The 27,036-nt window shown below is 39.2% G+C and overlaps 1 long non-coding RNA gene across 1 annotated transcript in view; it reads right to left on the reverse strand.

Moving 5' to 3' along the window:
• The window catches only part of LOC307194142, a 168,250-nt gene extending 151,987 nt beyond the window's left edge, over nt 1-16,263 (reverse strand). The window contains exon 1 of the long non-coding RNA XR_013830518.1: nt 15,825-16,263. This is a non-coding gene — a long non-coding RNA (uncharacterized lncRNA). The remainder of the gene's footprint in view (nt 1-15,824) is intronic.
• Nucleotides 16,264-27,036: the final 10,773 nt, after the last annotated feature.

Raw genomic sequence — 27,036 nt, forward strand, 5'->3', positions numbered from 1 at the left:
GAACAAACAAAACCCAAAGTTAGTAGAAGGAAAGAAATCATAAAGATCAGAGCAGAAATCAATGAAATAGACACAAAAAAAATAATAGCAAAGATGAATAAAACGAAAAGCTGGTTCTTTAAGAAGATAAAATTGATAAACCATTAGCCAGACTCATCAAGAAAAAGAGGGAGAGGACTCAAATCAATAAAATTAGAAATGAAAAAGGAGAAGTTACAACAGACACTGCAGAAATACAAAGCATCCTAAGAGACTACTACAAGCAACTCTATGCCCATAAAGTGGACAACCTGGAAGAAATGGACAAATTCTTAGAAAGGTATAACCTTCCAAGACAGAACCAGAAAGAAACAGAAAATATGAACAGAAAAATCACAAGTAATGAAATTGAAACTGTGATTAAAAATCTTCCAACAAACAAAAGTCCAGGAACAGATGGCTTCACAGGTGAATTCTATCAAACATTTAGAGAAGAGCTAACACCTATCCTTCTCAAACTCTTCCAACAATTTGCAGAGGAAGGAGCATTCCCTAATTCATTCTATGAGGCCACCATCACCCTGATACCAAAACCAGAGAAAGATATTACAAAAAAAAGAAAATTACAGACCAATATCACTGATGAATATAGATGCAAAAATCCTCAACAAAATATTAGCAAGCAGAACCCAACAATGCATTAAAAGGATAATACACCATGATCAAGTGGGATTTATCCCAGGGATGCAAGGATTCGTCAATATACGCAAATCAATCAATGTGATACACCATGTCAACAAATTGAAGAATAAAAACCATATGATCATCTCAATAGATGCAGAAAAAGCTTTTGAAAAAATTCAACACCCATTTATGATAAAAACTCTCCAGAAAGTGGGCACAGAGGGAACCTACCTCCACATAATAAAGGCCACATACAACAAACCCACACCAAACATCATTCTCAATGGTGAAAAACTGAAAGCATTTCCTCTAAGATCAGGAACAAGACAAGGATGTCCACTCTCACCACTATTATTCAACATAGTTTTGGAAGTCCTAGCCACGGCAATCAGAGAAGAAAAAGAAATAAAAGGAATACAAATCGGAAAAAAAGAAGTAAAACTGTCACTGTTTGCAGATGACATGATACTATACAAAGAGAATCCTAAACATGCCACCAGAAAACTCCTAGAGCTAATCAGTGAATTTGGTAAAGTTGCAGGATACAAAATTAATGCACAGAAATCTCTTGCATTCCTATACACTACTGATGAAAAATCTGAAAGAGAAATTAAGGAAACACTCCCATTTACCACTGCAACAAAAAGAATAAAATACCTAGGAATAAACCTACCTAGGGAGACAAAAGACCTCTATGCAGAAAACTATAATACACTGATGTCAGAAATTAAAGATGATACCAACAGATGGAGAGATATATATATTATATGGAAGAATCAATATTGTGAAAATGACTATACTACCCAAAGCAATCTACATATTCAATGCAATCCCTATCAAACTACCACTGGCATTTTTCACAGAACTAGAACAAATCATCGTAAAATTTGTATGGAGACAAAAAAGACCCTGAATAGCCAAAGCAGTATTGAGAGGAAAAAAACGGAGCTGGAGGAATCAGACTTCCTGACTTCAGACTATACTACACAGCTACAGTAATCAAGAAAATATGGTACTGGCACAAAAGCAGAAACATAGATCAATGGAACAAGATAGAAAGCCCAGAGATAAACCAACGCACCTATGGTCAACTAATCTATGACAAAGGAGGCAAGGATATACAATGGAGAAAAGACAGTCTCTTCAATAAGTGGTGCTGGGAAAACTGGACAGCTACATGTAAAAGAATGAAATTAGAACACTCCCTAACACCATACACAAAAATAAACTCAAAATGGATTCGAGACCTAAATGTAAGACCGGACACTATACAACTCTTAGAGTAAAACATAGGAAGAACACTCATTGACATAAATCACAGCAAGATCTTTTTTGATCCACCTCCTAGAGTAATGGAAATAAAAACAAAAATAAACAAATGGGACCTAACTTCACAGCTTTTGCACAACAAAGGAAACCATAAACAAGGCAAAAAGACAACCCTCAAAATGGGAGAAAATATTTGCAAAGGAATCAACGGACAAAGGATTAATCTCCAAAATATATAAGCAGCTCATGCAGCTCAATATTAAAAAAGCAAACAACCCAATCAAAAAATGGGCAGAAGACCTAAATAGACATTTCTCCAAAGAATACATACAGATGGCCAAGAAGCACATGAAAAGCTGCTCAACATCACTAATTATTAGAGAAATGCAAATCAAAACTACAATGAGGTATCACCTCACACCAGTTAGAATGGGCATCATCAGAAAATCTATAAACAACAAATGCTGGAGAGGGTGTGGAGAAAAGGGAACCCTCTTGCACTGTTGGTGGGAATGTAAATTGATACAGACACTATGGAGAAGAGTATGGAGGTTCCTTAAAAAACTAAAAATAGAATTACCATATGATCCAACAATCCCACTACTGGGCATATACCCAGAGAAAACCATAATTCAAAAAGACACATGCATCCCAATGTTCATTGCAGCACTATTTCAATAGCCAGGTCATGGAAGCCACCTAAATGCCCATCAACAGATGAATGGATAAAGAAGATGTGGTTCATATATACAATGGAATATTACTCAGTCATACTCAGTGTCTTATACTTTTCTGGAAACTGGTGTTTTGTCTCCCTAGGTGGGTTTATTCCTAGGTATTTTATTCTTTTTGTTGCAATGGTAAATGGGAGTGTTTCCTTAATTTCTCTTTCAGATTTTTCATCAATAGTGTATAGGAATACAAGAGATTTCTGTGCATTAATTTTGTATCCTGCAACTTTACCAAATCATTGATTAGCTCTAGGAGTTTTCTGGTGGCATTTTTAGGCTTCTCTATGTATAGTATCATATGATCTGCAAACAGTGACAGTTTTACTTCTTCTTTTCCAATTATATTCCTTTTATTTCTTTTTCTTCTCTGATTGCCGTGGCTAGGACTTCCAAAACTATGTTGTATAATAGTGGTGAGAGTGGGCATCCTTCTCTCATTCCTGATCTTAGAGGAAATGCTTTCAGTTTTTCACCATTGAGAATGATGTTTGCTGTGGGTTTGTCATAGCTATAAGCTTCCCTCTTAGAACTGCTTTTGCTGCATCCCATAGGTTTTGGATCATCGTGTTTTCATTGTCATTTGTCTCCAGGTATTTTTTGATTTCCTCTTTGATTTCTTCAGTGATCTCTTGGTTATTTAGTAACTTATTGTTTAGCCTCCACGTATCTGTGTTTTTTACAGTTTTTCCCCTGTAATTCATTTCTAATCTCATAGTGTTGTGGCCAGAAAAGATGCTTGATATGATTTCAACTTTCTTAAATTTACTGAGGCTTGATTTGTGACCCAAGATGTGATCTATCCTGGAGAATGTTCTCTGCGCACTGGAGAAGAAAGTGTAATCTGCTGTTTTTGGATGCAATGTCCTATAAATATCAATTAAATCTATCTGGTCTATTGTGTCATTTAAAGCTTGTGTTTCCTTATTTATTTTCATTTTGGATGATCTGTCCATTGGTGTAGGTGAGGTGTTAAAGTCCCTCACTATTATTGTGTTATTGTCAGTTTCCTCTTGTATAGCTGTTAGCAGTTGTGTTATGTATTGAGGTGTTCCTATGTTGGGTGCATATGTATTTATAATTGCTATATCTTCTTCTTAGATTGATCCCTTGATCATTATGTAGTGTCCTTCCTTGTCTCTTGTAACATTCATTATTTTAAAGTCTATTTTATCTTATATGAGTATTGCTACTCCAGCTTTCTTTTGATTTCCATTTGCATGGAATATCTTTTTCCAACCCCTCACTTTTAGTCTGTATGTGTCTCTAGGTCTGCAGTGGGTCTCTGATAGACAGCATATAGATGGGTCTTGTTTTTGTATCCATTCAGTAAGCCTGTGTCTTTTGGTTGGAGCGTTTAGTCCATTCACGTTTAAGGTAATTATCGGTATGTATGTTCCTATGACCATCTTCTTAATTGTTTGGGGTTTGTTTTTGTAGGTCCTTTTCTTCTCTTGTGCTTTCCACTTAGAGAAGTTCCTTTAGCATTTGTTGTAGAGTTGGTTTGGTGGTGCTGAATTCTGTTAGCTTTTGCTTGTCTGTAAAGCTTTTGATTTCTCCATCAAATCTGAATGAGATCCTTGCCGGGTAGAGTAATCTTGGTTGTAGGTTCTTCCCTTTCATCACTTTAAGTATATCGTGCCACTCCCTTCTGGCTTGTAGAGTTTCTGCTGAGAAATCAGCTTTTAACCTTATGGGAGTTCCCTTGTATGGTACTTGTCATTTTTCCCTTGCTGCTTTCAATAATTTTTCTTTGTCTTTAATTTTTGCCAGTTGGATTACTATGTGTCTTGGCATGTTTCTCCTTGGGTTTATCCTGTATGGGACTCTGCGCTTCCTGGAGTTGGGTGGCTATTTCCTTTCCCATGTTAGGGAAGTTTTCGACTATAATCTCTTCAAATATTTTCTCTGGTCCTTTCTGTCTCTCTTCTCCTTCTGGCGTCCCTATAATGCAAATGTTGCTGCATTTAATGTTGTTCCAGTGGTCTCTTAGGCTGTCTTCATTTCTTTTCATTCTTTTTTCTTTAGTCTGTTCCACAGCAGTGAATTCCACCATTCCGTCTTCCAGATCACTTATCTGTTCTTCCGCCTCAGTTATTCTGCTATTGATTCCTTCTGGTGTAGTTTTCATTTCAGTTATTGTATTGTTCATCTCTGTTTGTTTGTTCTTTAATTCTTCTAGGTCTTTGTTAAACATTTCTTGCATCTTCTCGATCTTTGCCTCCATTCTTTTTCCGAGGTCCTGGATCATCTTCACTCTCATTTTTCTGAATTCTTTTTCTGTAAGGTTGCCTATCTCCACTTCATGTAGTTGTTTTTCTGTGGTTTTATCTTGTTACTTCATGTGGTCCATAGCCCTCTGCCTTTTCGTCGTCTATCTTTCTGTGAATGTGGTTTTTGTTTCACAGGCTGCAGGATTGTAGTTCTTCTTGCTTCTGCTCTAATTACAGAGTTTTAAATTGTTTATAGACTCACTAGGAGAGTTGAAGATACACACAGTAATATTTAAGTTTTAGAAACACTTCAGGGAAATTCTCAGTCATTATTTTTTCAAATATTTATTCCCTTCTGTTTATACATTTTTCTTCTTCTGTGATTCCTGCTATTCATGTATTGATTTATTTTATCTCTTGAGTTTTCTATTTTCCATTTCAGTCATTTCTTAATGATAATTTCTTCCATTAGTTCTTGCACCTTGCATATACCCTCATTTTCAATTATATATTTTTGATATACATTCTACATATGGAATTCTTCTATCGTATTTTTCAAAACCATAATTTTCCCCAGTCCTTTTTTTTTTTTTTTTGCAGTACGTGGGCCTCTCACTGTTGTGGCCTCTCCCACTGCGGAGCACAGGCTCCAGACACGCAGGCTCAGCGGCCATGGCTCATGGGCCCAGCTGCTCCGCGGTATGTGGGATCCTCCCAGACCGGGGCACGAACCCATGTCCCCTGCATCGGCAGGTGGACTCTCAACTACTGCGCCACCAGGGAAGCCCTTCCCCAGTCCTTTTAATCAATGTTTGTTTCCTACGTCATATTACCAATATCTGCCCATACTCCTTTGAGGATATTAAGCTTACTTTAAACCCTGTTCTCTCTGATATATTCATTGTTTTTCTTCTGGCATAAGCTCTTTAGTTTGCTGCTTTTGTTTTCTGTTGCATCCCTCAGATTCTCCTTATTCTTTCCTGTGTGCTTATATTTCACTAGGCATAGGAACTTAACAATAGCAAGCGCGGTATGTAGTCTATCAGATGTTTGCCAGTGTTTTTATACTTGTGTAATCTCCTCCTTTTGAGTGTGAGCTGGACCTAGCAATGCTAATCTAATGAGAATATGGCATGGGATGTCATTTTAAAGAACAGATTAGAAAAGACTCTGGGTTCTATCCTCTCCTGCTCCCTCACTTTCTTACTCTAATGAAAGTCATGTGTCCAGGGGTGAGCTGTCCTATGGAGAGGCCATATAGCAAGAAGTGAGGAAGGCCTCTGGTCACCAGTCCATGGGAAACTAAATCCTGCCAAGAAACACATAAGGAACTTAGTTGGGAAGCCGATATTTCCACAGCTGAGCCTTCAGATAAGACAACAGCCTTTGCTGACAATTTGATTGCAGCCTCATGAGAAGCCTTGAGGCAGAGGCACCCAGCTAAGCCATACTCAGATTGCTGACCCACAGAAACTTTGAGATGATGGAAGTTTATTGTTTTAAGCCACTAAGTGTTGGGATAATTTGTTATACAGCAATAAATAACTAATAGAGCAGGTAAAGAATATCTTATGAGAAGGTAAAAACCTAGACCCTACTTCCTATTTGCTTGAGGAGGCACATGCCTCAGGAGAGACAGCCTCTGGCGTTAAAATGTGGCCTCAACTTTCCACCTTGCCATCCTTCTACCAAATTGCCTATCTCTTTAGGGAGCCAGTCAGCATTCTGCCAGAATGCTTTTTTTCCCCACCCCTCTTCTTTAGATGCAGTCATCTAGCCCTTGGAGTATGGGAGGAAAAGGGGGGAGCAGGAAACACTCAAGCACTTGTTATTCATCTCTACCTCTGCCTCTTGTGCTTTCCCTACTCACATGGCAGTAGGGCAGGCACTGACCCACCCAAGGAAATGTGGGCAGAGACATTTAATTTTGTTCTTACATTGGAATGAATTTGGCCTGTGTATAGCACCTAAGTAATTTTTCTTTAGTACCTCAGAGACATTGTTTGCTAGCAACCTACCTCACAGCCAAGAAGTCAGATATCGTTTTAGTTCTTCCTTCAGAATTATGGGGATATGTTTGTTACATTTTTTATTGTTTGTTTTCTTGTATCTTCTCTAATCTCTCCTTTAGAAATTCTAACAGGAGAGAAACTGGCTTTTCTAGATCTCTTCTTCATGCCTCTTAAACCATATAGATGGTATTATGTCAGAATTGTTACTTATGTGAAAAGGTCATAAGGAATTGCTATAATCTGTAAAGAAATACTTAGGCAGTAACTAATAAAATTTAAAATAAGTTTACAATTAGATCAAGAAATCACTTAAAAGAATTTCACCCAAAAGAATTAGTATGTAAGAATATATGTACAGGGCTTCCCTGGTGGCGCAGTGGTTGAGAGTCCGCTTGCCGATGCAGGGGACACGGGTTCATGCCCCGGCCCGGGAAGATCCCACATGCCGCGGAGCGGCTAGGCCCGTGAGCCATGGCCGCTGAGCCTGCGCGTCCGGAGCCTGTGCTCCGCAGCGGGAGAGGCCACAACAGTGAGAGGCCCACGTACCACAGAAAAAAAAAATATATATATATGTACAAATATTGAAGATTTTTTTGTAATAGCAAAACATATGTTTGCCAATACAAAATGGTTGAAAAATATTGTGGCATATATATTCTACAGAATAGTATGCAGCTATTTATAAAATTAATTAGATTTAAATATTAACTAAAATATTTTTCTTTAATACCTGTTAGTGTATTCAGTGGTAATGTTATTACTTTTAATTGTATTTAAGGGAAAACATTAAAAAAATGGAAAGAAGGAAGGCAAGACAAAAGGAAGCATGTGGAAATGAAAGATTAACTCACAAGTCATATCAGGCTTTGAATATCTGATGCTCTTGTATCTTGGAGGGGCTTAGCATTTGTAAACTTTCAGGCTGTTTTCATAGAACTACACAGCTGGGAAAAATAAACCCCTCTTAGATATTTATTAGCAATCCTATTTCTATAATCTCCCTCAACAAACCTATTCAGTAGTAGTAATTTCCCTAAACTAGCTACCCCTATTTTTCTAACAGCCAAGTCCAGGAATAAGTGCAAAAACTGTAATATTTAGGTTTTTGAGAAGTGATAAGTTTAAAATAATATTTAAATTTAATTACATTCCCAAGTAGCTTCTTTTCAGTGCCATTTTCTATGACAACTTGCTAAAATAGGATTATTATTTTTTAACATCCTGGTAATCCTTCAAATTAGGGCTTAAAATGAGTCTAACAAAGAACAAATAAGAGAACTTCAGAATGCCAATTTGCTGTTAGGAGCTAAGGAGGGAAGGTTCTTTTAAAAGGCATAAGAATGGAGTTTCAGGAACTCTTCAAACCATAAAAGCATATTTTTAAGTTTGTAGAACTTTTTGTAACAACTCAGACACAGTTTACATTCTAATTTCAGAAAATAGGACAAGGAAAAATAATCAAGTCCAGGACTGTACAAACATAGCTGGGACACTAAGTATTTGCAGGAGGGAGGGGGTCTTAAAATGGCAGTGTTAGTAAAGTTAAAGTCCAAAAATTAATTTGAACAGGAACATTCCACTTAAAAGAATGACCCATGGGGAAACAATCCTCCTACTTGAAAATGAGTCGACATAAGGCTCTGGAAACCCTACTCTCTACCCTGGCATTCAAGTCCATGGCAATATTTATTTCATCTGTCGGATACGTGGACTAAATGGAATTCACAAGATTGTTGCATTGTAGCCATATATCTAAACAAATAACTGGTACCTTGGCAGGAGGATATAAACATTAAAAAATTTTACATTCGTCTTATTTGGGAGTTCCATCAAGGCAAAAGAAGTTCCATTTACATAATACCAAAAGCTCAATAAGAATCCCTTGATAGTAACCAAGATTATAATAGCTGATACACCATTTTATCTACCTTTCTTGATTTTCAGCTGTGAGGGAAAAATCTAAAATTATTTTTCTAGAATCCATTTTTCCTCATGGCATAAATTGTTAAAACTCAGAAGAAAAAGACCCAGTAAAATTAAATTACTAAAATCAGGTCTCTATTCAGTCACATTGCAAAAAAAGAATCTTGGACATTGGAAGCACACCATTGGAAATCTAATGTGAGGAAACATGTCTCATGCAGCACAGAATTAACTGGGGCATAATTGTCAGTTGATTGACTGGTTTCAAAACTGGTTTTATCCTAGGTTGCTGAGACTGTAGTATAACTAATCATTGGGAAAAGTCTGCAGATTGCTGGACTTCATTCTGAAAGGCAATGTTCCAGCTGTGAAATACATCATAAAAAATACCAGAAAAGACTGGTGCTAGATTTTGGAAAGGGACAATTAGGGATCTAAGTTGACTGTAGGATGAGGTTTTGAAGAAATAATTCTTCCCCAAGGGAAAACGTGGGGGAATATAGAGGTTAATTTTATAGGCCCCATCAAATGGAGTGGTGTCTTAATAAGGTTTTTGCCAGGGAGTGGAGAAAGCAACGTTAAGTTCTTTTTCTCACAGGGAGAAAAACAGAGTAATCCAGGAAGCCAGAGCATCCCTGGCCTAGAGTCAGAGGAGCAAGGGACTGATGGAAAAAAAGGAGACAGATGTCTGTTTCTAATGGAACCCTGGCATTTTCTGGAGACCTGATCTGTTTTGATCAATTTCCGCCTGAACCACGTAAGATAAGGAAAGTAAGGAATCCTTTTTACAAGAAGATGCTCCTATTATTTTGTCTGAAATGTAGGTGACTCCAATTAGCTATAATCACAAACCAACTCAGTTCTAATTAGCATTAGCATTTTCCCTTCAAAAACAAATATATCCATTGGCTGCCATAAGCAAAGCAAATTTTCGGACGGAACTTTTCTCTAAAATGATCAAACCATTCAATCATTTGTTAAACAAATATTTATTAAAAGCCTACCATGTGCCAGGCATTATGACTTCAGTAAAAACTGTCCTTAAGGATGCTGGGAATATTGTATGCAGGATAGATGAAAAGCTGGAACAGTTTTCATCTTTTGGGGAAATTACAGATTCCTCTGTGGTATGAGAAAATCTATTAGGCCACTTTTCAGAACAATGCATATATGCTTTTAGTGAATTGAACTGTGTTCCTCCAGAAGATACCCAGGTCCTAACCTCTAGTACCTGGGAATTTTGGAAATAGAGTCCTTGCAGATGTAATTAAGTAAAGAATATCAAGATAGGGTCATCCTGGAATTAGAGAACAGAAAAGGAGAAGACACAGAAACACTGAGAAGAATATCATGTGAAGACAGAGGTGGAGATTGGAAGTATGCTGCCACAAGCTAAGAAATGCCAGAGATTACTGGAAGCCACCACCAGCTAGGAGAGAGGTGTGGGATGGATTCTCCCTCAGAGCCCCCAGAAGGAACCAACCTTTCTGACACTTCGGTTTTAGACTTCTGGCCCCCCACACTGTAAGAGAAAAAACTTCTGTTGGTTTTACCCACCTAATTTGTGCTAATTTGTTATAGCATCGCACAAAAACTAATATGATCCCCTTACATGCAATATTTCACATAGAGTATCAAACCCTATGCTTGGACTCCCCAAGGGTCCAAGAAGACTCAGTGAAGAACATATAAATTAGAAAATGTCCAGAGGACTGTGACTATGAGGGGTTTGAGGGAAACCTGCAACTGTATCATCTGTGGTAAAGATCAACCAGGAACATTTAGCCAGCAGAGGAGATGAGAGGCTTGATGACTCTCCTCAAATATTTGGAAAACTGTCGAATCTATGTGACCTCATAGATGGGTGGGCATATAATTTATCATCCAAAATGAGGCATTTCTGACAGTTAAAAGGAGAGATTATTACTAATTATGCTGGGCCAACAGATTCATATAAACCAAGACTGTCCTGAATCAAGTAGGACGTATGGTCTCCCCGCACACAGGATATAGCCAGGATCAAAGGATGCGATAGAGAAAGAAAGAGAAACACAATTTGGCTCAAAACAAGGATGAATTTCTCAAGAAAATAATCCAACCTCTTACTAGATTTGTCCTAGTAGAAACTAGGCAATCACTTGGCAAAGAAGTTTAAAGGAGCAGCATTTTGTTTCAAGGAGACCTCTGAAGTTACTTCCTAGTTTGAGGTTAAATGTTCTGTGATTCTAGTCCAGATTTGAATTATACCATTTTCAATACATCCTCCTGGAATGACAATGTATCAAGAACTGATTTTGAATTCTGCTTCTGTCATTTTTCAATTATAAGGTCTTAGCAAATACATTCAACTACTTTAAGCCACAGTAATATCTATTTCAAAGGATGGTTATGAGGTTTAAATGACAAAACACATGTAAAATTCAGCACAGTGTCTGACATATTATAGGGGATCAATAAATAAACGTTCCTTTCACCTTAGTAAATTGTAAATATAAAACTACATATATATTTTAACTATGTATGTATAACAAACATATTTGCTATTTAGTTAATTGAGTTAATGATAACCCTTGAGTTCTGGAGAAATCGTTATTGCTTAGTTTTTCTTTTAGAGCTTTGGAAGTAGAAAATGATGTTTTTCACATGTGCTTGAGGGGAGGGAGGGAGGGAGGAAGGGAGGGAAGGAATGCAGGAACAAATGAACAAATGCATGAACAAATGAATGAATGGGAGAAAAAGGAAGAAAGAAGAGAGGGAAGGTGGGAAGGTGGGAGGAAGTGAGAAAAAGAAAGAAAAGAAACAAAGAAAAAAGTTCATAGTGATCCTTTTGTTACACTGAGAACAACTTCCCCATGAAGATTTTAACTGGCATCAAAGAGATATAATCTGATTCAGAGTGAAGTGTATAACTAATGTCCTTCAACCCCCCCATGACAATTCCTATAATGTTCTGAATAGATTTGTATGTGAATACCTCGGCTACCGTGCAGTGATTTGTCCTCAGCTGAAATAAGACATAAATGCCTTGGGAACAGTTCATTCTGGTTATCTGGAATATGTTTTTAGCAACTGAAATTTCTATCAGCCAGCCTTCAGTCAGTCTACCGCTTTTAAGGGCTCTAATCAAGACAATAGTTAGGAAGCATAGATGATACATTTGTCCTAGTTTTCAGGATCCTCACGAGGATCAAATGGGATAATGAGTGAAAAAGCTTTAAAACCTTAATTGCCATAGAGTGGAATATTCTATTAATAATAATGAGAGTCAATAATGACAACAATTCTGCTGGAAAAACTCAGGTCTCCTTGGCAGCAGGAACACAAGGTGTATACTTCTGACCCAGGGGCATAAGGAGAATCCAGCTCTGCCCTGAAAATGTAGGGCAGCTGAAGAACACATGGGATAACTTTGAAGATGACTCCAAAGCAGAAGACCAAAAGCTCTGTCGTTGACAATTTGAAAGAGACAAAGTTGTTGGGGATTTGAAGTACATCAGATATAAAACCACTGGCTTCAAGACACAGGAGGCCAAGCATTGATAACCTGCACCAGGCCTGCTACAGGCTGCAGGCAAGATGATACCAAGCATCATGCAGGTGACGTGAGTGGCCAGGGTCCCTGGCACTTTTCTAGCTTAGCTCAATGGCACCGACCTCCTCCCCCTACTCCTTCCCATGGACCATGCACTAAATGGCAGGATAACGTATTGAAAGATTAAAGTGTGCATGTTCTGCCTACATATTCCCTCCCCTCATTTCTAACAGGCAGCCAGCTTTGTAATTATGGCCTCAAAGATTTGGGCAGAGCCAAAGCAGAAGCAGCCAAATGTTGAGAGCTTTTTCTGCTTTTATTTAAAACAAAATCTCTAGAACGATTATGCCAGGGAAGTATAAGAAAGTGGAGAGGGCACTGGAAAAACTATGAGCACTCTAGGATTGACTGAGGAGGGGGAGAGAGGTCTGAGAGGGCTTGTGGTGCAACCTTGTAGCACCTCATACAGGGGAAAGATTTCCAAGGGAGTGTGCCGCCTTTTGAGCATTTAGAGAGCCATGAGCCCAGGCACCAGGGTTCTTAGTCTCTCCAAAGACAAAGATGCATGTGTCCAAGCAGCAGAGATGCCCAAGCTTAGGGAACCATGAACTTAGAAACGGAATATCCTCATGATAAGTGGCATGGACTAAACATCCAATAACCAGAGGATTCCCCACAGCCTTGAGCTAGGTAAGATCCAAGGACTTTGCCCAGCAAAGAATGAAGAGCCTCAAAAATGACTGAGATCTGATGGGCTGAGGTTTGGCATTTGAATTCAGTTGGTTTAAATGAACAATTTTGCATGTGATCATCTTTGCCCATGTAAGTGTGTAGACTGAGAGCTATATCTTGTTATACTGACCTCTGACTTCTGAAGTCATGGCCCTGCTGCAGTATTTCACTCAATCTTAGACTTCCCTGATATTTGATACATTCACCTTTCCCTTTCCCAGAACACCTGTGTTCTTTCCCTTTCCCAGAACACCTGTGTTCTGATTCCTCCGAATCAGAACACAGGTGTCTCAGTGTGGCAGGTTCCAGCATGGAGATAGCTATCCAAGGGACTTTACAATGAGGTGGGAATGAATGAACATGAGGTTGAACTCTCTAGAATACTTGAATCTCTACTTACATAGTTTTTATGAAGAACATTTACTAGTGTTCAGGATGCATCTCAGACATCCTATCCCAATCTTCCTCAATTTCCTAATACCTAGTTAGGTGTCCCCTGTTTCTTGTTCCCTGGGAACTTGTGCCTATTCCTATCGTGACACTTACCATTACATGCAACTGCCTATTTGCCTCTCTGCTTCTCTGTTTCTCCACAGGATTGTGTGTATCCTAAGGGCAGGGACTGGGTGTCTAAACGCTAAAACCTCCAAATAGTATTTCAGCATAATAAAGTTCTATATTGTGAATGAATATAACATTGTGAAGGGTACCCCTTGCCTAAAGACTCTATTGGACACTTCTGAGAGGATATTGACAAATAGATTAGAGTTATGCGGAAAAAATGACACTTCACCAAATGGATCTAGACAGGAAATCCTGTTATTAATAGCATCTCAGTTTGGGGGGGATGGTACTGATCTTTTTGCCTAACTTGAAAACCAAAGTTAGACTTGAGAAACAAAAATTCATCAAGTTCAGTTCTTAAACACACACTAACCTCAGTAAATGTTCAAAGAAGAAGAGAAAGATGAAATAGGAGGAGGAGGAAGGGGAAGAAAAATACACACAATATTATTCCCAAATTTTGAGTGTCAAGTTTCTACTGAAATTGAAAATTTTAGGTGTGAATTTCAAATTTTCAGTGAAATTAAATACAAGGAAAAGACTTGAAGTCTGGGAATGAAATCAATCAGAATTCAATGATTTTCTAGATCCTAACATATCTCTCCAACGCGTATTTTTATTGAACTCTTAGTTCTTATTCACTATTATGGATATTTTTAAGCATTTTTATTGGCATTCACATGTTATATGGATAATTTTTCTACCTTTCAACACTAGTGAACTGTAAAAGGAAATCTCGGGCTCTTTAGCAACTGATTCTCACACCACATTTGTTGTTATTGTTAAAGTTGTTCATTTTCACAGCATTATAAAAAAAATGTGATCCAGGATGAAACCTGGCTTGTAAAGTCACAACTTACAAGTCAATTTTAAACATAGTCTTATCATCTATTCCCCCCTTTGTAACATGCCATTCTATGAATCAAGTATAGATGTGAGAATTTTAGATGCTTTTTGCAATTGCATCACCAACAAATGGTTTAAAAATATAGTTGTAATTTTAAAAGTACACATGCTTCATAATATTTTAACACCCCTTGACTTGTGAGGTAGAGGGAACAAAAAAAGCAAGTTTTTTTTTTTTTTCTTTTTTTTTTTTTTTGTGGTACGCGGGTCTCTCACTGTTGTGGCCTCTCCCGTTGCGGAGCACAGGCTCCGGACGCGCAGGCTCAGCGGCCACGGCTCACGGGCCCAGCCGCTCCACGGCATGTGGGATCCTCCCGGACCGGGGCACGAACCCGCATCCCCTGCATCGGCAGGCGGACTCTCAACCACTGCGCCACCAGGGAAGCCCCAGGTTTTTTTTTTTTAACTTCTGAAAAATACCTCCTCCATTAAAACCTTTTTGTTCTTGAACCTCAAACTTTTTCCTAAGCCAATAGTTTTCAGTCTTTTTTATGGCAATTGAAACTCCCTTTAGAATTATGTTTTCTGCAGAATAACCTACACCGAACAGGTGAAAGCAGAGCTGCTCTGATTGAGACAGAGAATTTGAAGCCCTGCAGGTAGGGCTGCCTCCAGCCTCATCCCATGGCCTCTGAAGGGAGTGAAAATGGTGCCAGTTGCTTCAGGACACTCCTGGTTTGCACCAGGTGTTCCAGCATAATTATTAACAGTCCCCCCCTTCCACACTCATAAACTGTATGGTCACCAGGCCTCTGAAGCACTGCCACGGAACAGAAGAGCTCCATAGAAAACTGATGAAAACCACTGGTCTACGACTGGTGTAGAAGTCAGATGACAGACCTCTCCTATTCTTTTTTTTTTAATTAATATTTTTTCTCTCGAGGCTTTCGGGAAGATGGCGGAAGAGTAAGACACGGAGATCACCTTCCTCCCCACAGATTCATCAGAAATACATCTACACGTGGAACAACTCCTACAGAACACCTACTGAATGCTGGCAGAAGACCTCAGACCTCCGAAAAGGCAAGAAACCCCCCCACGTACCTGGGTAGGGCAAAAGAAAAAAGAAACAACAGAGACAAAAGAATAGGGACGGGACCTGCACCAGTGGGAGGCAGCTGTGAAGGAGGAAAGTTTTCCACACACTAGGCAGCCCCTTCGCGGGCGGAAACTGCGGGTGGCGGAGGGGGAAAGCTTCGGAGCCGCGGAGGAGAGCACAGCAACAGGGGAGAGCAAAGCGGAGAGATTCCCGCACAGAGGATCAGGGCCGACCGGTACTCACCAACCCGAGAGGCTTGTCCGCTCACCCGCCGGGGCAGGCGGGGCCTGGAGTTGAGGCTCAGGCTTCGGTCGGAGCGCCGGGAGAGGACTGGGGTTGGCGGCGTGAACACAGCCTGCAGGGCATTAGTGCACCACGGCTAGCCGGGAGGGAGTCCGGGGGAAAGTCTGGAGCTGCAGAAGAGGCAAGAGACTTTTTCTTCCCTCTTTGTTTCCTGGTGCGCGAGGAGAGTCGATTAAGAGCGCTGCTTAAAGGAGCTCCAGAGACGGGCGCGAGCCGCGGCTAAAAGCGCGGACCCCAGAGACGGGCATGAGACGCTAAGGCTGCTGCTGCCGCCACCAAGAAGCCTGTGTGCGAGCACAGGTCACTATCCACACCCCACTTCTGGGGAGCCTGTGCAGCCTGCCACTACCAGCGTCCCGGGATCCAGAGACAACTTCCCCGGGAGAACGCACGGCGCGCCTCAGGCTGGTGCAACGTCGTGCCGGCGTCTGATGCCGCACGCTCGCCCTGTACTCCACGCCCCTCCCTCCCCCCCGCCCCCGGCCTGAGTGAGCCAGAACTCGCAAATCAGCGGCTCCTTTAACCCCGTCCTGTCTGAGCGAAGAACAGACGCCCTCAGGCGACCTACATGCAGAGGCGGGGCCAAATCCAAAGGTGAGCCCCTGGGAGTTGTAAGAACAAAGAAGAGAAAGGGAAATCTCTCCCAGCAGCCTCAGAAGCAGCGGATTAAAGCTCCACAATCAACTTGATGTACCCTGCATCTGTGGAATGCATGACTAGACAACGAATCATCCCAAACTGAGGAGGTGGACTTGGAAAGCAAGATTTATGATTTTTTCCCCTTTTCCTCTTTTTGTGAGTGTGTATGTGTATGCTTCTGTGTGAGATTTTGTCTGCATAGCTTTGCTTCCGCCATTTGTCCTAGGGTTCTATCCGTCTGTTTTGGTTTGTTTTATTTATTTTTCTTAATACTTATTTTATATTTTAATAATTTTATTTTACTTTATCTTCTTTCTTTCTTTTTTTCCTTCCTTCTCTCCTTCCTTCCTCCCTCCCTCCCTCCCTCCTTTCTTTCTTCCTTCCTTTCTTTCTTTCTTTCTTTCTTCTACTAATTCTTTCTTTCTACTTTTTCTCCCTTTTATTCTGAGCCATGTGGATGAAAGGCTCTTGGTGCTGCAGCCAGGAGTCAGTGCTGTGCCGCTGAGGTGGGAGAGCCAACTTCAGGACACTGGTCCACAAGAGACCTCCCAGCTCCACATAATATCAAATGGCGAAAATCTCCCAGAGATCTCCATCTCAACACCAGCACCCAGCTTCACTCAACGACCAGCAAGCTACAGTGCTGGACACCCTATGCCAAACAACTAGCAAGACAGGAACACAACCCCACCTGTTAGCAGAGAGGCTGCCTAAAATCATAACAAGTCCACAGACACCCCAAAACACACCAACAGATGTGGCCCTGCCCACCAGAAAGACAAGATCCAGCCTCATCCACCAGAACACAGGCACTAGTCCCCTCCACCAGGAAGCCTACACAACCCACTGAACCAACCTTAGCCACTGGGGAAAGACACCAAAAACAACAGGAACTACGAACCTGCAGCCTGCAAAAAGGAGACCCCAAACACAGTAAGATAAGCAATATGAGAAGACAGAAAAACACACAGCAGAGGAAGGAGCAAGATAAAAACCCACCAGACCTAACAAATGAAGAGGAAATAGGCAGTCTATCTGAAAAAGAATTCAGAATAATGATAGTAAAGATGATCCAAAATCTTGTAAATAGAATAGACAAAATGCAAGAAACATTTAACAAGGACCTAGAAGAACTAAAGATGAAACAAACAACGATGAACAACACAATAAATGAACTTAAAAATACTCTAGATGGGATCAATAGCAGAATAACTGAGGCAGAAGAACGGATAAGTGACCTGGAAGATAAAATAGTGGAAATAACTACTGCACAGCAGAATAAAGAAAAAAGAATGAAAAGAACTGAGGACAGTCTCAGAGACCTCTGGGACAACATTAAACACACCAACATTCGAATTATAGGGGTTCCAGAAGAAGAAGAGAAAAAGAAAGGGACTGAGAAAATATTTGAAGAGATTATAGTTGAAAACTTCCCTAATATGGGAAAGGAAATAGTTAATCAAGTCCAGGAAGCACAGAGAGTCCCATACAGGCTAAATCCAAGGAGAAATACACCAAGACACATATTAATCAAACGGTCAAAAATTAAATACAAAGAAAACATATTAAAAGCAGCAAGGGAAAAACAACAAATAACACACAAGGGAACCCCATGAGGTTAACAGCTCATCTTTCAGCAGAAACTCTGCAAGCCAGAAGGGACTGGCAGGACATATTTAAAGTGATGAAGGAGAAAAACCTGCAGCTAAGATTATTCTACCCAGCAAGGATCTCATTCAGATTTGATGGAGAAATTAAAACCTTTACAGACAAGCAAAAGCTGAGAGAGTTCAGCACCACCAAACCAGCTTTACAAAGACTGCTAAAGGAACTTCTCTAGTCAAGAAACACAAGAGAAGGAAAAGACCTACAATAACGAACCCATAACAATTAAGAAAATGGGAATAGGAACATACATATCGATAACTACCTTAAATGTAAATGAACTAAATGCTCCCACCAAAAGACACAGATTGGCTGAATGGATACAAAAACAAGACCCATATATTTGCTCTCTACAAGAGACCCACTTCAGACCTAGAGACACATACAGACTGAAAGTAAGGGGATGGAAAAAGATATTCCATGCAAATGGAAACCAGAAGAAAGCTGGAGTAGCAATTCTCATATCAGACAAAGTAGACTTTAAAATAAAGACTATTAGAAGAGACAAAGAAGGACACTACATAATGATCAAGGGATCGATCCAAGAAGAAAATATAAAAATTGTAAATATTTATGCACCCAACATAGGAGCACCTCAATACATAAGGCAAATACTAACAGCCATAAAAGGGGAAATCGACAGTAACACATTCATAGTAGGGGACTTTAACACCCCACTTTCACCAATGGACAGATCATCCAAAATGAAAAGAAATAAGGAAACACAAGCTTTAAATGATACATTAAACAAGATGGACTTAATTGATATTTATAGGACATTCCATCCAAAAACAACAGAATACACATTTTTCTCAAGTGCTCATGGAACACTCTCCATGATAGATCATATCTTGGGTCACAAATCAAGCCTTGGTAAATTTAAGAAAATTGAAATTGTATCACGTATCTTTTCCGACCACAACGCTATGAGACTAGATATCAATTACAAGAAAAGATCTGTAAAAAATACAAACACATGGAGGCTAAACAATACACTACTTAATAACGAAGTGATCACTGAAGAAATCAAAGAGGAAATAAAAAAATACCTAGAAACAAATGACAATGGAGACACGACAACCCAAAATCTATGGGATGCAGCAAAAGCAGTTCTAAGAGGGAAGTTTATAGCAATACAATCCTACCTTAAGAAACAGGAAACATCTCAAATAAACAACCTAACCTTGCACCTAAAGCAATTAGAGAAAGAAGAACAAAAAAACCCCAAAGTTAGCAGAAGGAAAGAAATAATAAAAATCAGATCAGAAATAAGTGAAAAAGAAATGAAGGTTTCCTTCATTAGCAAAGATCAATAAAACTAAAACCTGGTTCTTTGGGAAGATAAAAAAAATTGATAAACCATTAGCCAGACTCATCATGAAAAAAAGGGAGAAGACTCAAATCAATAGAATTAGAAATGAAAAAGGAGAAGTAACAACTGACACTGCAGAAATAAAAAATATCATGAGAGATTACTACAAGCAACTCTATGCCAATAAAATGGACAACCTGGAAGAAATGGACAAATTCTTAGAAATGCACAACCAGCCAAGACTGAATCAGGAAGAAATAGAAAATATGAAAAGACCAATCACAGGCACTAAATTGAAACTGTGATTAAAAATCTTCCAACAAACAAAAGCCCAGGACCAGCTGGCTTCACAGGCGAATTCTATCAAACATTTAGAGAAGAGCTAACACCTATCCTTCTCAAACTCTTCCAAAATATAGCAGAGGGAGGAACACTCCCAAACTCATTCTACGAGGCCACCATCACCCTGATACCAAAACCAGACAAGGATGTCACAAAGAAAGAAAACTACAGGCCAATATCACTGATGAACATAGATGCAAAAATCCTCAACAAAATACTAGCAAACAGAATCCAACAGCACATTAAACAGATCATACACCATGATCAAGTGGGGTTTATTCCAGGAATGCAAGGATGCTTCAATATATGCAAATCAATCACTGTGATACACCATATTAACAAATTGAAGGAGAAAAACCATATGATCATCTCAATAGATGCAGAGAAAGCTTTTGACAAAATTCAACACCCATTTATGATAAAAACCCTGCAGAATGTAGGCATAGAGGGAACTTTCCTCAACATAGTAAAGGCCATATATAGCAAAGCCACAGGCAACATCATCCTCAATGGTGAAAAACTGAAAGCATTTCCACTAAGATCAGGAACAAGACAAGGTTGCCCACACTCACCACTATTATTCAACATAGTTTTGGAAGTTTTAGCCACAGCAATCAAAAGAAAAGGAAATAAAAGGAATCCAAATTGGAAAAGAAGAAGTAAAGCTGTCACTGTTTGCAGATGACATGATACTCTACATAGAGAATCCTAAAGATGCTACCAGAAAACTGCTAGAGCTAATCAATAAATTTGGTAAAGTAGCAGGATATAAAATTGATGCACAGAAATCTCTGGCATTCCTATACACTAATGATGAAAAATCTGAAAGTGAAATCAAGAAAACACTCCCATTTACCACTGCAACAAAAAGAATAAAATATCTATGCATAAACCTACCTAAGGAGACAAAAGACCTGTATGCAGAAAATTATAAGACACTGATGAAAGAAATTAAAGATGATACAAATAGATGGAGAGATATACCATGTTCTTGGATTGGAAGAATCAACATTGTGAAAATGACTCTACTACCCAAAGCAATCTACAGATTCAATGCAATCCCTATCAAACTACCACTGGCATTTTTCAAAGAACTAGAACAAAAAATTTCACAATTTGTATGGAAACACAAAGGACCCTGAATAGCCAAAGCAATCTTGAGGAGAAAAAACGGAGCTGGAGGAATCAGGCTCCCTGACTTCAGCTATACTACAAAGCTACAGTAATCAAGACAGTATGGTACTGGCACAAAAACAGAAAGATAGAGAAATGGAACAGGATAGAAAGCCCAGAGATAAACCCATGCACATATGGTCACCTTATCTTTGATAAAGGAGGCAGGAATGTACAGTGGGGAAAGGACAGCCTCTTCAATAAGTGGTGCTGGGAAAACTGGACAGCTACATGTAAAAGTATGAGATTAGATCACTCCCTAACACCATACACAAAAATAAGCTCAAAATGGATTAAAGACCTAAATGTAAGGCCAGAAACTATCAAACTCTTAGAGGAAAACATAGGCAGAACACACTATGACATAAATCACAGCAAGATCCTTTTTGACCCACCTCCTTGAGAAATGGAAACAAAAACAAAAATAAACAAATGGGACCTAATGAAACTTCAAAGCTTTTGCACAGCAAAGGAAACCATAAACAAGACAAAAAGACAACCCTCAGAATGGGAGAAAATATTTGCAAATGAAGCAACTGACAAAGGATTAATCTCCAAAATTTATAAGTAGCTCATGCAGCTCAATAAGAAAGAACCCAATCCAAAAATGGGCAGAAGACCTAAATAGACATTTCTCCAAAGATATACAGACTGCCAACAAATACATGAAAGAATGCTCAACATCACTAATCATTAGAGAAATGCAAATCAAAACTACAATGAGATATCATCTCACACCAGTCAGAATGGCCATCATCAAAAAATCTAGAAACAATAAATGCTGGAGAGGGTGTGGAGAAAAGGGAACCCACTTGCACTGTTGGTGGGAATGTAAACTGATACAGCCACTATGGAGAATAGTATGGAGGTTCCTTAAAAAACTACAAATAGAACTACCATATGACCCAGCAATCCCACTACTGGGCATATACCCTGAGAAAACCATAATTCAAAAAGAGTCATGTACCAAAATGTTCATTGCAGCTCTATTTACAATGTCCCAGAGACGGAAACAACCTAAGTGTCCATCATCGGATGAATGGATAAAGAAGATGTGGCACATATATACAATGGAATATTACTCAGCCATAAAAAGAAACGAAGTTGAGCTATTTGTAATGAGGTGGATAGACCTAGAGTCTGTGTCATACAGAGTGAAGTAAGTGAGAAAGAGAAAGAAAAATACCGTATGCTAACACATATATATGGAATTTAAGGGAAAAAAATGTCATGAAGAACCTAGGGGTTAGACAGGAATAAAGACACAGACCTACTAGAGAATGGACTTGAGGAAATGGGGAGGGGGAAGGGTAAGCTGTGACAAAGCGAGAGAGAGGCATGGACATGTATACACACCAAACGTAAGGTAGATAGCTAGTGGGAAGCAGCCTCATAGCACAGGGAGATCAGGTCGGTGCTTTGTGACTGCCTGGAGGGGAGGGAGGGAGACACAAGAGGGAAGAGATATGGGAACATATGTATATGTATAACTGATTCACTTTGTTATAAAGCAGAAACTAACACACCATTGTAAAGCAATTATACTCCAGTAAAGATGTAAAAAAAAAAAAAAAAGAAACGCTCAGCAGGATCTAAAGATAATTAATTTATTATGTAACTGATAGTCTCAAACTAAAATAATTAAATATATGCATTGCTTAGAAAAATAAATATTTTTTCTCTCTTCTCTTTTAAAGACCTTATTGTTTTTAAGTAGTTTTAGGTCACAGCAATATTGAGAGGACTATATAGAGATACCCCATGTACCCCCTGCCCCCCCCTCATGCACAGCCTCCCCCATTATCAACATCCCCCACCAGAGTGGTCCATTTGTTACAACAGATGACTCTACACTGGCATATTACCACCCCAGGCCCACACAATAGTGTTCTCTCTTGGTGTTGTACATTCTATGGGTACATCTCTTTTCTTGAGGCATCTCTTCTCCTCATGCCTCGTGGCACCTACAGCATCAATTCAGCCAGGCCATATCACATTCTAGATGATTTTGGCTATCTAATAGTAAAACAGAATTTGTCCAAAATAGAAGTCCATCACTTTTCCTACTAATGTACTCAGTCTGTATTCTGTTTCTGCTAATTCTACTCTCTAGTCATTAAAACCAAAACCCTAGTTAATTTTTACTTCTCTTTCCTCCTTGTGCCAAAAGCTATTTCGTTGTCAATTTCTATCAATTCTATTCCCAAATATCTCTCTCCTATGTGCTTTTTACTTCCATTGTCACTATTATTTCTCTAATGAAGGCCTATGTTTGCTCTCGTATCTTGAGGGACAAGGCATAACCCCTCTCCACCTTTCAGTTTCTATTTCAATCATCTCATTGATTCCACTCGTTGCAATTTGCCATCACCCCACAAACCTTTCCCAGTTACTCCCAGTTTGAAGCAATCTCTCTCTCTTCTGAATGTCATTACAGCTTCATCCATGCCTCACTTTTGACTCATGCAACAATTTTTACTTTCAATTATAAGTGTTTGCACATCTTATTTCCACTATTAGTTTATCAGTTCTTTGAGAGCGATATTCATGATTCATCTTGGTGTTTTTGATAACACCTTGCATTTTGGAGGTCTTTTATGAATGTTTATCAAACGGGTGAACAAACAAATACAATGATATAAATTGCTTTTACTACATTTATTGCTTCAACCTTGCAATCTGACTATATGATATTCTATCTTCTCCATTCCAAGCAGGAAAGTCTACCTAATTTGTCCCAAGCATAAGCCACCTTCTATCATCCTTTTCACACATGACCTACCTACAAAGATTTCCCCTTGCTTTCTGCTACTCCTGCATGCCCTCCAGGTTTTCAAAACTCAACTCAAAATTTCATTTCTCCTCACCAATAGCCAAATTAGTGAGCCCCATTGAGCAATATTGTTATTCCATATCATTTAACCAATCCCTATTCCCTGGTATCATCAAGTTTTAATGATGCAAATAATACAAAGAGCAGGTAAAACTAATTCATAGTTGTCTATACCATGCATTTCTCCCAGATCTTTCTTATAGCTCACTGTTTTGGGGTATTTACTATATACCAGACACTGTTCTAAGAGTTTTCCTATAACAATCCATTAATTTTTGCTGGAGTCTCCACAAAACAGGTACTATCCTCCTTTTACAAATTAGGAAACTGAGGCCAGAGAGATAAGTAAGGAGCCGAACTGGGCTTCACATATAGGCAGTTAAGGTGTCAGGTTCCACACTTGCACCTACTGCATGTTTCTGTGTCTCAGTGCTTTGAACATGCTGACCCTGAGGTTGAACACATGGTGTAATATAAAGCCTGACGAGTTTGGCGAACTAGGGTTCAAAGTCTACATCTGCTACTCAATAGCTCTGAGACCTGAAACAAGATATGTAACTGAGGCCTCAGTTCTTATCTCTAATATTGGGAAATTTTTAGTATTATGAGAATTGAACAAGTTAGGACACATTTCATCAAAAGTACCCAGCAGAAGTTTTAACACAGAATCTAGGTTCAATACATAAAGTAAATGAAAATGGAAATTTGCAACATGGAGATGATTCAGAAAGAACCAAGGAGCCAACTGTTATATTGTCTTCAGCCTGGCCATAAGGTCCCTAGCCTTTCAACTAAGGGAGAGTGGATAGGATAAGAGTTCAGAGCCTGGGCTCTGGAGTCAGTTTGTCTAGATGTAATCCCAGAATTACAAAATGCTAGCTTCGTGAATTTAAGCACATTTCCTAACCTTATTAAACTTCAGTATCTTCAACTGTCAAATAAGAATAACAATAGCACCTATATCAAAAGGATTTTGTGAATATATGAGTTGAAACAATAACAAGGCTTAGTGCATAACAAGCTGCTATTATTAACTAACTAGACCTTTAACCCCTTAGTTCAAGTGGCTAAAAGAGCTCCTGAGTGATCTTTATACATTTAGGAACTTTACTATCCTGTACAACATTGCCAGGATCTTTGTGCTAAACAGAATTCCAGATGGCCCCTGTGACTTTAGTCTCCTAGTGTTACTCTTGTAACATGGTGAAAGGGATTCTGCAGATGTAATCAAGGTAAATAATCAGTTGACTGTAACATAGGGAGATTTTCCTAGTGGGCCTAATCTAATTACATGAGTCCTTTAAAGCAGAGCTATTTCTCAGACTGGTGGCAGAATAAGAAATCAGAGAGATTTGAAGCATGAGAAGGACCCTATGCTCTGTTGCTGCCCTTGAAGTTGGACGGGGCCATGTGAGAAGAATATGGGTAGTTTCTAGGAGCAGGGATAAACCCCAGATAACAGCCAGCAAGGAAATGGGACTTCAGTCCTACAGCTGCAAGGAACTGAATTCTGCCAATATCTCAAATGAGCTTGGAGGCATAGTCTTCCCCAGATCCTCTAGATAAGCACCCAACCCGTCCAATACCTTGACATCAGCCTTCTGTGACCCTGAGCAGAGAACCCAGTCGCTCTGTACTGAACATCTGTCTTGCAAAACTGTGAGATAAAAAGTGGGTATTGTTTTAAGCTACTAAGTTAGTGGCAAATTGTTATGCAGCAATAGAAAACTAATAGAATCATCTTTCTAGATGACTGATTCATCATTTCAGTGGATTCTAATTATTTTAGCCTGCTGTACAGGACCTTCCAAAGTGTTACACTAATCTAATCTTTCCAACTGTATCTCATTTTCACTAGTTGCTCACAAGTAATCACTCCCATCAAAAGAGACAACTATAAAAAAAAAAAAAAGAGAGAGACAACTAACCTTCCATTGTGGCTTTAATTTTCCAAACTCCTGCTCTTAGTAATTGCTTTCACATTGGAGGACAAAGGCACACCTCCTCTCTCAATTCCTTTGTGGCTTCCATTTAGCGTGTCTCATTGGATCTTAAATCTCTATACAGAGGGGATGACATAGTCCATGGCTTACACTAACATTTTCCACTTCTGGTCCTTTCACAATGGATTTCCTGACTCCTGATGATGAAAAGGTTTGGTGATGAAGATGTTGGTGATCATAATGATAAAAAGACTCTAACAATAACCATAACAGCAATAGCACAACAACCATTTTGTTAAATACTTAGAATGTCCCAAGCTCGGTGTTAAATTCTTTACATTCTCTCTTTTACTCCCTTCTGTCAGCCCGATAAAATAGCTTTAGATAACCTGTTTGTAGAGACAAGTTTGAACTCAGCTGGTTTAAATAATGTAAGATTATATAGGTAGCAAAGGATACGCACCTAAATCTATTTGAGTTAAAAGTCCCTACTTTTAACTAAATTTAAGTCTTAGTCTAGTTCAGGTGCTAAAGGATATTAGGGGACTTAGGAAGGATTATGATTTCTATATTGCCTTGTAGGATGACAGTGTTTTTAGTTGAAATTGGTCAATATTTATGTAAAATTTACTTGTGCCAGCCACTGTGCAAGGCACCAGGAACCCGAAGATGAATATAAGCTGCGGTTTCTTAAGAGGTTCACAGTCAAGGTAGGATGACTTAAGAGAAGGAACCCTTAGATTGGGACTTAAAGGATGAGTAAGACTGTCAAAGGGGAGGGGTGCTCCAAGCAGAGGAGACAGAGGGTATAATGGTATAAAGGGGAGAAACAATGAGTAGTTGAGTGAAGACTCAGACAAGACAAGCCAAGGAGAAGAAAGAGGCTGGAGAGGCACACAGTGGTCAAACTCAGAGGGCAGAGTGCACCAAAGCCACATTATACTCAGTGCAGAGGCAGTAAGGTATCTTTGTTGATTAGATTTGAACAAGGTTAGCAATATTAATAAGAATAGATAACATTCATCGCAGATTTACTATGTTCCTGGCCCTGCGATAAGTGCTTTACATACTTAATATTTTCTAACTTTCATAATTACCCTATGAGGCAATATTTTGAAGCCAATTTTATATATGAGGGAAACAAGGTTCTGAGACATTATGTATTTAACTTGCCCAAGTTGAGTGCTACTAAGTGGTTGGTTCAAAACTCAAAGCCAGAATTACCTGGAACCAAAGCCCATGTTC

The sequence above is a fragment of the Stenella coeruleoalba genome (genome assembly GCF_951394435.1).
Source record: "Stenella coeruleoalba genome assembly, chromosome: 11".
NCBI classification, from domain to species: domain Eukaryota; kingdom Metazoa; phylum Chordata; class Mammalia; order Artiodactyla; family Delphinidae; genus Stenella; species Stenella coeruleoalba.